The 12,408-nt window shown below is 42.2% G+C and overlaps 1 protein-coding gene and 13 non-coding genes across 14 annotated transcripts in view; all 14 read left to right on the top strand.

Annotated features, from left to right (window-relative positions):
- Nucleotides 1–12,408, top strand: part of LOC101159213 (dehydrogenase/reductase SDR family member 13) — a 336,613-nt gene that overhangs the window by 146,504 nt on the left and 177,701 nt on the right. The window lies entirely within an intron of this gene.
- On the top strand, nt 3,556–3,628 carry trnav-cac (transfer RNA valine (anticodon CAC)). The gene has a single exon. It is a non-coding gene; the product is annotated as a tRNA-Val (tRNA).
- trnav-aac (transfer RNA valine (anticodon AAC)) lies at nt 3,998–4,070 on the top strand. The gene has a single exon. It is a non-coding gene; the product is annotated as a tRNA-Val (tRNA).
- trnav-cac (transfer RNA valine (anticodon CAC)) lies at nt 4,760–4,832 on the top strand. The gene has a single exon. It is a non-coding gene; the product is annotated as a tRNA-Val (tRNA).
- trnav-aac (transfer RNA valine (anticodon AAC)) lies at nt 5,202–5,274 on the top strand. Its single transcript has one exon. It is a non-coding gene; the product is annotated as a tRNA-Val (tRNA).
- Nucleotides 5,390–5,464, top strand: trnai-aau (transfer RNA isoleucine (anticodon AAU)). The gene has a single exon. It is a non-coding gene; the product is annotated as a tRNA-Ile (tRNA).
- On the top strand, nt 6,406–6,478 carry trnav-aac (transfer RNA valine (anticodon AAC)). Its single transcript has one exon. It is a non-coding gene; the product is annotated as a tRNA-Val (tRNA).
- Nucleotides 7,169–7,241, top strand: trnav-cac (transfer RNA valine (anticodon CAC)). Its single transcript has one exon. It is a non-coding gene; the product is annotated as a tRNA-Val (tRNA).
- Nucleotides 7,611–7,683, top strand: trnav-aac (transfer RNA valine (anticodon AAC)). Its single transcript has one exon. It is a non-coding gene; the product is annotated as a tRNA-Val (tRNA).
- On the top strand, nt 8,374–8,446 carry trnav-cac (transfer RNA valine (anticodon CAC)). The gene has a single exon. It is a non-coding gene; the product is annotated as a tRNA-Val (tRNA).
- trnav-aac (transfer RNA valine (anticodon AAC)) lies at nt 10,000–10,072 on the top strand. The gene has a single exon. It is a non-coding gene; the product is annotated as a tRNA-Val (tRNA).
- On the top strand, nt 10,763–10,835 carry trnav-cac (transfer RNA valine (anticodon CAC)). The gene has a single exon. It is a non-coding gene; the product is annotated as a tRNA-Val (tRNA).
- Nucleotides 11,205–11,277, top strand: trnav-aac (transfer RNA valine (anticodon AAC)). The gene has a single exon. It is a non-coding gene; the product is annotated as a tRNA-Val (tRNA).
- On the top strand, nt 11,968–12,040 carry trnav-cac (transfer RNA valine (anticodon CAC)). The gene has a single exon. It is a non-coding gene; the product is annotated as a tRNA-Val (tRNA).

Here is a 12,408-nt window from a genome sequence, read left to right as displayed (position 1 = left end):
CTCCCCCCAGTCCAAATCGGGATAGAATGTTAAATAGAAAGCTCCACTCGACCCGATCGAAGGCTTTTTCTGCGTCAAGAGAGAGAATGACCTCAGGCATTACAGAGCAAGGCGAAGAAATTATGTTAAAAAGGCGTCTAGTATTACACGACGATAATCTGCCCGGCATGAAACCTGTCTGGTCCAAATTTATGATGGTAGACAAAACGCATTGTAGACGGGAAGCCAGAATTTTAGACAGAATTTTAAAGTCAACATTGAGAAGGGAAATGGGTCTGTAACTGCTGCAAAGTAGAGGGTCTTTGTCTTTCTTAAGGAGAAGAGATATTGTGGCTTCTGAGAGAGTGTTTGGAAGGCAGCCGGAGAGAAAGGCTTCATTATACATATCTTTTAAGAAGGGGCTAAGCACGGAGGAAAAGGTTTTGTAGTATTCAGTGGTAAAACCGTCAGGGCCAGGTGCCTTACCACTTTGGAGTGATTTGATGGCCTCAGAGACTTCTGCCGTAGTGATGGGTTTACCTAAAATTTCAGCATCCTCATCAGTGACACGTGGAAAAGTAATTTTATCAAGCGCAAGATCTGGAGAGTGTGGACACTCAGATGTATAAAGAGTCGAGTAGAACTTCGCAAATGTCTCGTTTACACTAACTGGGTCTGTGATCGTCACACCCGCTGGAGATAATATTGCTGGAATAAGCCTAGAAGATGCCTCAGCCCTTGCCTGGTATGAAAGAAGCTTCCCCGCCTTGTCACCCGATTCATAGAAACGTTGTCTGGATTTAAGCAGCAGCGTTCTGACCTCCGTGGTAGAGATAAGATCAAGCTCTGTCTGTAGTGCGAGTCGTTTCTTATACAAGTCTGGATCAAAACTAGCAGCTAATAATTGGTCTGTGTCCTTGATGTCGTTCAGAAGTAAATTTGTACGAGCAGACTCCACTTTCCTCTTATTAGAAATAAAAGAAATCAGTTGACCTCTAATGTACGCCTTTGAGGCCTCCCAGAGATTGCTTCTATTTGTTTCTGGCAGGTCATTAAATTCAAAAAATAGAGTTAGTTGTGATTGTATAAACTCTTTATAGGATTCCTCAGCTAGGAGGACGGCATTGAACCTCCACTGGTTCAACAGGCGAGGCCGGGAGAGTATGGCCAGATCAAGAGAAACCGGAGAATGGTCTGATATAGCTATACCGTGATAGTCGACAGAAACCAGATTAGACAGAAGTCGTACATCTAAAAGAAAAAAGTCAATACGAGAAAAGGTGCGATGAACATGAGAGAAGAATGAGAACGATTTTCCCCCCGGGAATTTATGCCTCCATGGGTCAGTAATACCGAACTGTTGAGAGAGAGTCGATAGCATTTTGGCTGCTCTAGTAGGGGGGGCAGAAGTGTTAGAAGATCGATCAAGCTGCGGATCCTGCACAAAATTAAAGTCACCACCCATAATTATATAGTGATTTTGGAGATCTGGAAAAGATGAAAAAAGTTTTTTAACAAAAGCACTGTCGTCCCAGTTAGGGCCGTAAACACAGATGAATAGAAAGGATGTTAGTTGAATCTTCCCAGAAACTATTACATATCTGCCATTCGGGTCTAGCACTGACTTTTCTGCAATAAAAGGAAGATCCTTATGGAAAATTATGGCTGCACCACGGGCCCTGCAATTAAATGTGGAGTGAAAGACTTCCCCCACCCAATGTTTTTTAAGTCGCACAACTTCCTTATTGGGCATGTGAGTTTCCTGGAGAAAATAAATATCTCCTTTAAGGCGATTTAAGTGGGTCATTACTCGCCCCAGTTTTGTAGCATTCCCCAGCCCCTTCACATTCCACGAAATAAGTCTGAATCTGTTATTTATGTTTATAGAAGACATACCTCAAACAAGATCTTTAATTAAAGTGATGGGCGTGGACATGGTAGGTTGGAAGAGCACGGCTGGTCTCTGTAAGGAAATCTGAGTGAAACGAAGAAAAAAAAAAAAAAAAAAAAAAAGAAGAAAAAAAAATAAATAATAATAATAATAATAAAATGAAATAATAAGCTTGGCCTGAACATCCCCATATATACATGAAAACAAGAAACAAGTGTCCATTGCACAACGGTGTCAACACCTAACCACGGGACTTCCCTCTTTCGTCCAAAGTCCTCCAAATCCCCAAGTTTAAAGGCACATTATAATTGCCCCAATAACAGAAGTCAAAATTACCCTTAGAAAAGTGTGAGTAAAATAATTATAGCTACTTCAAAAGAAAAAAGTAAATAAGCAATTAAAAATATTTATATATAAAATAAAATAAAATAAAATAAAAAATAATAACTAGCTTAGGTCCTGAGGTGGCAGTCATTTAGACAGTAGCAACAGCCTTCTTGACAGGTCACGTATTGTTACTAGTTGGATTCAGGAAGGGACCGGTCACCATCATCTCGGCAGCGACGAGAGACAAAATCGGCAGCATCTTTCACCGAGGGAAGATGTTTCCTGGAGCCATCCTCCATCACGACAAACAGCTTAGCTGGGTACCTCAGAGCAGGCTTGTGGCCCAGCTGGTAAATCTTCCTCATAACATCACGATACTGGCCGCGCTGCTCCAAAACCTCCGGGCAGTAATCCTCCACGATATGGATCGGAGAGCCTTTGTAGGAGAGATTGCCCCGAAGTCTGCGAGCCGTCCGCACCACCAGCTCACGAGTCTGAAAGCGGTGAAAGCATATCACGACGTGCCTCGGCTTACCGGCGGGCCCTGGCTTAGCAGCTAGTGAGCGGTGTGCACGGTCTAATTCCGGAGGAGATGAGAGAACGTCAGCACCAAGCACTTCAAAAAGCAGCTGCGAAAAAAAAGCTGTTGGTGTAGGCCCTTCAATATTTTCGGGTAATCCAAAGATCCGAATGTTGTTGCGGCGGCTCCGGCCTTCGAGATCAGTCAGCTTAGCCTTTAGCTTAGCGTTTTCAGCCGCAATGGCTGAAAGCGTGGTCTTCATCTCCGTCACGTCGATGCTAGTAGAGTCTGCAGACTGCTCCAAGTGGGCAATGCGTTCTGTATGGTCATCAACTGCGGCCTGAACAGTGCTCAGTCTGGCCTCGTACCTTGCGTATGTGTCCTTTATTTCAGCAAGAAGCTCGGACTTAGTTTCCGCTAGCTTAGCAGTCAGGACAGCAGTGAATGCGCTAATACCGGCCGCTTCCTCCTTCTCCTGTTCATCTCTTCTGGTTTTTTTGGACATGATTACTTAGGTGATCCGTTGAATTAGTTGTTGTAGGGCAAATTTTTAACTAATTAGTTAGGTGGCTTAGTAGAAGTCAATAAAGGTGGGGAGCTCGGACACACACGTCTACTCCATTCGACAACACCGGAAGTCCTTCCGAATGATACAAATTTCTGGGGGACCTGAACACCTTCATTCAGCCTCTCATACATCTAGTAAAACAACTTGTTAGTGTACAAGATCACACAGGTTTCAGAGCGTCCGCAAATGTTGTTTTACGCACATACCTTGGCCCTTCTTTTCTTTAAAGTCATCAACAAGGTGTGTTATTTTAAAGTATCAACCACTAAGGTTTCTGTAGTGTAGTGGTTATCACGTTCGCCTCACACGCGAAAGGTCCCCAGCTCAAAACTGGGCAGAAACATTCATTTGATGAAAAGAAATAAAGCAGAACCATTTGGAGACCAGACAATAAACACAGCGCTACAGCATTTCTTTGCTCATGATATACCTTCCACTAATCAAGTCACAACATGCCGTGGTCTGACATTGCTTATACAAAACTGAGTGAAGAAAGTATTGTCCATTTATTTCAAGCTACAAATCATGCATATGGAAGAAAATCCTCATCTCAAGGTAATAGCACCGGGCTCACAATCCCAAGAAAAAGCATTGGATCCTCATGATGAACTGAAAAGGATGAAGAATTTAACTCCAAATTTTGGCTTTCACGCAATGTTTCTTCCTCATATTCTCTTACCTGATCCAAAAAGTGAGTCCAGCGAAATGAAAGGTTTCTGTAGTGTAGTGGTTATCACGTTCGCCTAACACGCGAAAGGTCCCCAGCTTGAAACTGGGCAGAAACATGTGTTTACTTCTTAAATTGGAGACGTCTGGATAATGACAGTTTCGTAGCGTTGCTTTTGGAACAGAACTTATTTGCTGATCATGTCTCTAACGACAAGCAAACATGCTGTGAAAGGCCAGTTAGCTCAGATGGTTTAGAGCGTGGTGCTAATAACGCCAAGGTCGTGAGTTCAATCCCCATACTGGCCAAAGGCATTCTGCACTGGTATTTAACACATGTGCAAATGCCAAACTCATACCTTTATGCTGTCACCAGTGCATATTTGCTTTAAAAAGCTTGGAGTGGCACAGGGTCAACAGATTCCATGACAATATCCATTTCTCTGTCTATTCCACAAGCACTTTCCCCAAATTCTTAGACTCAAAGAGGAAATACAACATTTGGTTCCAAGGAGTAATCCTGTGGGTCTTATCTTTACTGGGCTAGAATTACAAGCATCAAACACATATGATAGTATCACCATCTACCAATGCGTTCTTCATCTAATTGCTGGAGAATGATACAAATTTCTGGGGGACCTGAACACCTTCATTCAGCCTCTCATACATCTTGTAAAACAACTTGTTAGTGTACAAGATCACACAGGTTTCGGAGCGTCCGCAATTGTTGTTTTACGCACATACCTTGGCCCTTCTTTTCTCTAAAGTCATCAACAAGGTGTGTTATTTTAAAGTATCAACCACTAAGGTTTCTGTAGTGTAGTGGTTATCACGTTCGCCTCACACGCGAAAGGTCCCCAGCTCGAAACTGGGCAGAGACATTCATTTGATGAAAAGAAATAAAGCCGAACCATTTGGAGACCAGACAATAAACACAGCGCTACAGCATTTCTTTGCTCATGATATACCTTCCACTAATCAAGTCACAACATGCCGTGGTCTGACATTGCTTATTCAAAACTGAGTGAAGAAAGTATTGTCCATTTATTTCAAGCTACAAATCATGCATATGGAAGAAAATCCTCATCTCAAGGCAATAGCACCGGGCTCACATTCCCAAGAAAAAGCATTGGATCCTCATGATGAACTGAAAAGGATGAAGAATTTAACTCCAAATTTTGGCTTTCACGCAATGTTTCTTCCTCATATTCTCTTACCTGATCCAAAAAGTGAGTCCAGCAAAATGAAAGGTTTCTGTAGTGTAGTGGTTATCACGTTCGCCTAACACGCGCAAGGTCCCCAGCTCGAAACTGGGCAGAAACATGTGTTTACTTCTTAAATTGGAAACGTCTGGAGATATGACAGTTTCGTAGCGTTGCTGTTGGAACGGAACTTAATGCTGATCATGTCTCTAACGACAAGCAAACATGCTGTGAAAGGCCAGTTAGCTCAGATGGTTGAGAGCGTGGTGCTAATAACGCCAAGGTCATGGGTTCAATCCCCATACTGGCCAAAGGCATTCTCCACTGGTAGCTAGCACATGTGCAAATGCCAAACTTGTACCTTCATGCTGTCACCATTGCATAATTGCTTTGAAAAGCTGGGAGTGGCACAGGGTCAACAGATTCCATGACAATATCCATTTCTCTGTCTATTCCACAAGCACTTTCCCCAAATTCTTTGACTCAAAGAGGAAATACAACATTTGGTTCAAAGGTGTAATCCTGTGGGTCTCATCTTTACTGGGCTAGAATTACAAGCATCAAACACATATGGTAGTATCACCATCTACCAATGCGTTCTTCATCTAATTGCTGGAGAATGATACACATTTCTGGGGAACCTGAACACCTTCATTCAGCCTCTCAGACATCTTGTAAAACAACTTGTTAGTGTACAAGATCACACAGGTTTCGGAGCGTCCGCAATTGTTGTTTTACGCACATACCTTGGCCCTTCTTTTCTCTAAAGTCATCAACAAGGTGTGTTATTTTAAAGTATCAACCACTAAGGATTCTGTAGTGTAGTGGTTATCACGTTCGCCTCACACGCGAAAGGTCCCCAGCTCGAAACTGGGCAGAAACATTCATTTGATGAAAAGAAATAAAGCCGAACCATTTAGAGACCAGACAATAAACACAGCGCTACAGCATTTCTTTGCTAATGATATACCTTCCACTAATCAAGTCACAACATGCCGTGGTCTGACATTGCTTATTCAAAACTGAGTGAAGAAAGTATTGTCCATTTATTTCAAGCTACAAATCATGCATATGGAAGAAAATCCTCATCTCAAGGCAATAGCACCGGGCTCACATTCCCAAGAAAAAGCATTGGATCCTCATGATGAACTGAAAAGGATGAAGAATTTAACTCCAAATTTTGGCTTTCACGCAATGTTTCTTCCTCATATTCTCTTACCTGATCCAAAAAGTGAGTCCAGCAAAATGAAAGGTTTCTGTAGTGTAGTGGTTATCACGTTCGCCTAACACGCGCAAGGTCCCCAGCTCGAAACTGGGCAGAAACATGTGTTTACTTCTTAAATTGGAAACGTCTGGAGATATGACAGTTTCGTAGCGTTGCTGTTGGAACGGAACTTATTTGCTGATCATGTCTCTAACGACAAGCAAACATGCTGTGAAAGGCCAGTTAGCTCAGATGGTTTAGAGCGTGGTGATAATAACGCCAAGGTTGTGGGTTCAATCCCCATACTGGCCAAAGGCATTCTCCACTGGTAGCTAGCACATGTGCAAATGCCAAACTTGTACCTTCATGCTGTCACCATTGCATAATTGCTTTGAAAAGTTTGGAGTGGCACAGGGTCAACAGATTCCATGACAATATCCATTTCTCTGTCTATTCCACAAGCACTTTCCCCAAATTCTTTGACTCAAAGAGGAAATACAACATTTGGTTCCAAGGTGTAATCCTGTGGGTCTAATCTTTACTGGGCTAGAATTACAAGCATCAAACACATATGGTAGTATCACCATCTACCAATGCGTTCTTCATCTAATTGCTGGAGAATGATACAAATTTCTGGGGGACCTGAACACCTTCATTCAGCCTCTCAGACATCTTGTAAAACAACTTGTTAGTGTACAAGATCACACAGGTTTCGGAGCGTCCGCAATTGTTGTTTTACGCACATACCTTGGCCCTTCTTTTCTCAAAAGTCATCAACAAGGTGTGTTATTTTAAAGTATCAACCACTAAGGTTTCTGTAGTGTAGTGGTTATCACGTTCGCCTCACACGCGAAAGGTCCCCAGCTCGAAACTGGGCAGAAACATTCATTTGATGAAAAGAAATAAAGCCGAACCATTTGGAGACCAGACAATAAACACAGCGCTACAGCATTTCTTTGCTCATGATATACCTTCCACTAATCAAGTCACAACATGCCGTGGTCTGACATTGCTTATTCAAAACTGAGTGAAGAAAGTATTGTCCATTTATTTCAAGCTACAAATCATGCATATGGAAGAAAATCCTCATCTCAAGGCAATAGCACCGGGCTCACATTCCCAAGAAAAAGCATTGGATCCTCATGATGAACTGAAAAGGATGAAGAATTTAACTCCAAATTTTGGCTTTCACGCAATGTTTCTTCCTCATATTCTCTTACCTGATCCAAAAAGTGAGTCCAGCAAAATGAAAGGTTTCTGTAGTGTAGTGGTTATCACGTTCGCCTAACACGCGCAAGGTCCCCAGCTCGAAACTGGGCAGAAACATGTGTTTACTTCTTAAATTGGAGACGTCTGGAGATATGACAGTTTCGTAGCGTTGCTGTTGGAACAGAACTTATTTGCTGATCATGTCTCTAACGACAAGCAAACATGCTGTGAAAGGCCAGTTAGCTCAGATGGTTTAGAGCGTGGTGCTAATAACGCCAAGGTCGTGGGTTCAATCCCCATACTGGCCAAAGGCATTCTCCACTGGTAGCTAGCACATGTGCAAATGCCAAACTCATACCTTTATGCTGTCACCAGTGCATATTTGCTTTAAAAAGCTTGGAGTGGCACAGGGTCAACAGATTCCATGACAATATCCATTTCTCTGTCTATTCCACAAGCACTTTCCCCAAATTCTTAGACTCAAAGAGGAAATACAACATTTGGTTCCAAGGAGTAATCCTGTGGGTCTTATCTTTACTGGGCTAGAATTACAAGCATCAAACACATATGATAGTATCACCATCTACCAATGCGTTCTTCATCTAATTGCTGGAGAATGATACAAATTTCTGGGGGACCTGAACACCTTCATTCAGCCTCTCATACATCTTGTAAAACAACTTGTTAGTGTACAAGATCACACAGGTTTCGGAGCGTCCGCAATTGTTGTTTTACGCACATACCTTGGCCCTTCTTTTCTCTAAAGTCATCAACAAGGTGTGTTATTTTAAAGTATCAACCACTAAGGTTTCTGTAGTGTAGTGGTTATCACGTTCGCCTCACACGCGAAAGGTCCCCAGCTCGAAACTGGGCAGAAACATTCATTTGATGAAAAGAAATAAAGCCGAACCATTTGGAGACCAGACAATAAACACAGCGCTACAGCATTTCTTTGCTCATGATATACCTTCCACTAATCAAGTCACAACATGCCGTGGTCTGACATTGCTTACTCAAAACTGAGTGAAGAAAGTATTGTCCATTTATTTCAAGCTACAAATCATGCATATGGAAGAAAATCCTCATCTCAAGGCAATAGCACCGGGCTCACATTCCCAAGAAAAAGCACTGGATCCTCATGATGGACTGAAAAGGATGAAGAATTTAACTCCAAATTTTGGCTTTCACGCAATGTTTCTTCCTCATATTCTCTTACCTGATCCAAAAAGTGAGTCCAGCAAAATGAAAGGTTTCTGTAGTGTAGTGGTTATCACGTTCGCCTAACCCAGCTCGAAACTGGGCAGAAGCATGTGTTTACTTCTTAAATTGGAGACGTCTGGAGATATGACAGTTTTGTAGGTTTGCTTTTGGAACGGAACTTATTTGCTGATCATGTCTCTAACGACAAGCAAACATGCTGTGAAAGGCCAGTTTGCTCAGATGGTTTAGAGCGTGGTGCTAATAACGCCAAGGTCGTGGGTTCAATCCCCAAACTGGCCAAAGGCATTCTCCACTGGTAGCTAGCAAATGCCAAACTTGTACCTTCATGCTGTCACCATTGCATAATTGCTCTGAAAAGCTTGGAGTGGCACAGGGTCAACAGATTCCATGACAATATCCATTTCTCTGTCTATTCCACAAGCACTTTCCCCAAGTTCTTAGACTCAAAGAGGAAATACAACATTTGGTTCAAAGGTGTAATCCTGTGGGTCTCATCTTTACTGGGCTAGAATTACAAGCATCAAACACATATGGTAGTATCACCATCTACCAATGCGTTCTTCATTTAATTGCTGGAGAATGATACAAATTTCTGGGGGACCTGAACACCTTCATTCAGCCTCTCATACATCTTGTAAAACAACTTGTTAGTGTACAAGATCACACAGGTTTCGGAGCGTCCGCAATTGTTGTTTTACGCACATACCTTGGCCCTTCTTTTCTCTAAAGTCATCAACAAGGTGTGTTATTTTAAAGTATCAACCACTAAGGATTCTGTAGTGTAGTGGTTATCACGTTCGCCTCACACGCGAAAGGTCCCCAGCTCGAAACTGGGCAGAAACATTCATTTGATGAAAAGAAATAAAGCCGAACCATTTAGAGACCAGACAATAAACACAGCGCTACAGCATTTCTTTGCTAATGATATACCTTCCACTAATCAAGTCACAACATGCCGTGGTCTGACATTGCTTATTCAAAACTGAGTGAAGAAAGTATTGTCCATTTATTTCAAGCTACAAATCATGCATATGGAAGAAAATCCTCATCTCAAGGCAATAGCACCGGGCTCACATTCCCAAGAAAAAGCATTGGATCCTCATGATGAACTGAAAAGGATGAAGAATTTAACTCCAAATTTTGGCTTTCACGCAATGTTTCTTCCTCATATTCTCTTACCTGATCCAAAAAGTGAGTCCAGCAAAATGAAAGGTTTCTGTAGTGTAGTGGTTATCACGTTCGCCTAACACGCGCAAGGTCCCCAGCTCGAAACTGGGCAGAAACATGTGTTTACTTCTTAAATTGGAAACGTCTGGAGATATGACAGTTTCGTAGCGTTGCTGTTGGAACGGAACTTAATGCTGATCATGTCTCTAACGACAAGCAAACATGCTGTGAAAGGCCAGTTAGCTCAGATGGTTGAGAGCGTGGTGCTAATAACGCCAAGGTCGTGGGTTCAATCCCCATACTGGCCAAAGGCATTCTCCACTGGTAGCTAGCACATGTGCAAATGCCAAACTTGTACCTTCATGCTGTCACCATTGCATAATTGCTTTGAAAAGCTGGGAGTGGCACAGGGTCAACAGATTCCATGACAATATCCATTTCTCTGTCTATTCCACAAGCACTTTCCCCAAATTCTTTGACTCAAAGAGGAAATACAACATTTGGTTCAAAGGTGTAATCCTGTGGGTCTCATCTTTACTGGGCTAGAATTACAAGCATCAAACACATATGGTAGTATCACCATCTACCAATGCGTTCTTCATCTAATTGCTGGAGAATGATACACATTTCTGGGGGACCTGAACACCTTCATTCAGCCTCTCAGACATCTTGTAAAACAACTTGTTAGTGTACAAGATCACACAGGTTTCGGAGCGTCCGCAATTGTTGTTTTACGCACATACCTTGGCCCCTTCTTTTCTCTAAAGTCATCAACAAGGTGTGTTATTTTAAAGTATCAACCACTAAGGTTTCTGTAGTGTAGTGGTTATCACGTTCGCCTCACACGCGAAAGGTCCCCAGCTCGAGACTGGGCAGAAACATTCATTTGATGAAAAGAAAAAAAGCCGAACCATTTGGAGACCAGACAATAAACACAGCGCTACAGCATTTCTTTGCTCATGATATACCTTCCACTAATCAAGTCACAACATGCCGTGGTCTGACATTGCTTATTCAAAACTGAGTGAAGAAAGTATTGTCCATTTATTTCAAGCTACAAATCATGCATATGGAAGAAAATCCTCATCTCAAGGCAATAGCACCGGGCTCACATTCCCAAGAAAAAGCATTGGATCCTCATGATGAACTGAAAAGGATGAAGAATTTAACTCCAAATTTTGGCTTTCACGCAATGTTTCTTCCTCATATTCTCTTACCTGATCCAAAAAGTGAGTCCAGCAAAATGATAGGTTTCTGTAGTGTAGTGGTTATCACGTTCGCCTAACACGCGCAAGGTCCCCAGCTCGAAACTGGGCAGAAACATGTGTTTACTTCTTAAATTGGAGACGTCTGGAGATATGACAGTTTCGTAGCGTTGCTGTTGGAACGGAACTTATTTGCTGATCATGTCTCTAACGACAAGCAAACATGCTGTGAAAGGCCAGTTAGCTCAGATGGTTTAGAGCGTGGTGATAATAACGCCAAGGTTGTGGGTTCAATCCCCATACTGGCCAAAGGCATTCTCCACTGGTAGCTAGCACATGTGCAAATGCCAAACTTGTACCTTCATGCTGTCACCATTGCATAATTGCTTTGAAAAGTTTGGAGTGGCACAGGGTCAACAGATTCCATGACAATATCCATTTCTCTGTCTATTCCACAAGCACTTTCCCCAAATTCTTTGACTCAAAGAGGAAATACAACATTTGGTTCCAAGGTGTAATCCTGTGGGTCTAATCTTTACTGGGCTAGAATTACAAGCATCAAACACATATGGTAGTATCACCATCTACCAATGCGTTCTTCATCTAATTGCTGGAGAATGATACAAATTTCTGGGGGACCTGAACACCTTCATTCAGCCTCTCAGACATCTTGTAAAACAACTTGTTAGTGTACAAGATCACACAGGTTTCGGAGCGTCCGCAATTGTTGTTTTACGCACATACCTTGGCCCTTCTTTTCTCTAAAGTCATCAACAAGGTGTGTTATTTTAAAGTATCAACCACTAAGGTTTCTGTAGTGTAGTGGTTATCACGTTCGCCTCACACGCGAAAGGTCCCCAGCTCGAAACTGGGCAGAAACATTCATTTGATGAAAAGAAATAAAGCCGAACCATTTGGAGACCAGACAATAAACACAGCGCTACAGCATTTCTTTGCTCATGATATACCTTCCACTAATCAAGTCACAACATGCCGTGGTCTGACATTGCTTATTCAAAACTGAGTGAAGAAAGTATTGTCCATTTATTTCAAGCTACAAATCATGCATATGGAAGAAAATCCTCATCTCAAGGCAATAGCACCGGGCTCACATTCCCAAGAAAAAGCATTGGATCCTCATGATGAACTGAAAAGGATGAAGAATTTAACTCCAAATTTTGGCTTTCACGCAATGTTTCTTCCTCATATTCTCTTACCTGATCCAAAAAGTGAGTCCAGCGAAATGAAA

Source organism: Oryzias latipes, chromosome 13, assembly GCF_053564925.1.
Source record: "Oryzias latipes strain Hd-rR chromosome 13, Olatipes_Hd-rR_3.1".
Classification (NCBI taxonomy): domain Eukaryota; kingdom Metazoa; phylum Chordata; class Actinopteri; order Beloniformes; family Adrianichthyidae; genus Oryzias; species Oryzias latipes.
The sequence above is the reverse complement of the archived record's forward strand: the minus strand, read 5'-3'. Positions and strand labels throughout refer to the sequence as shown.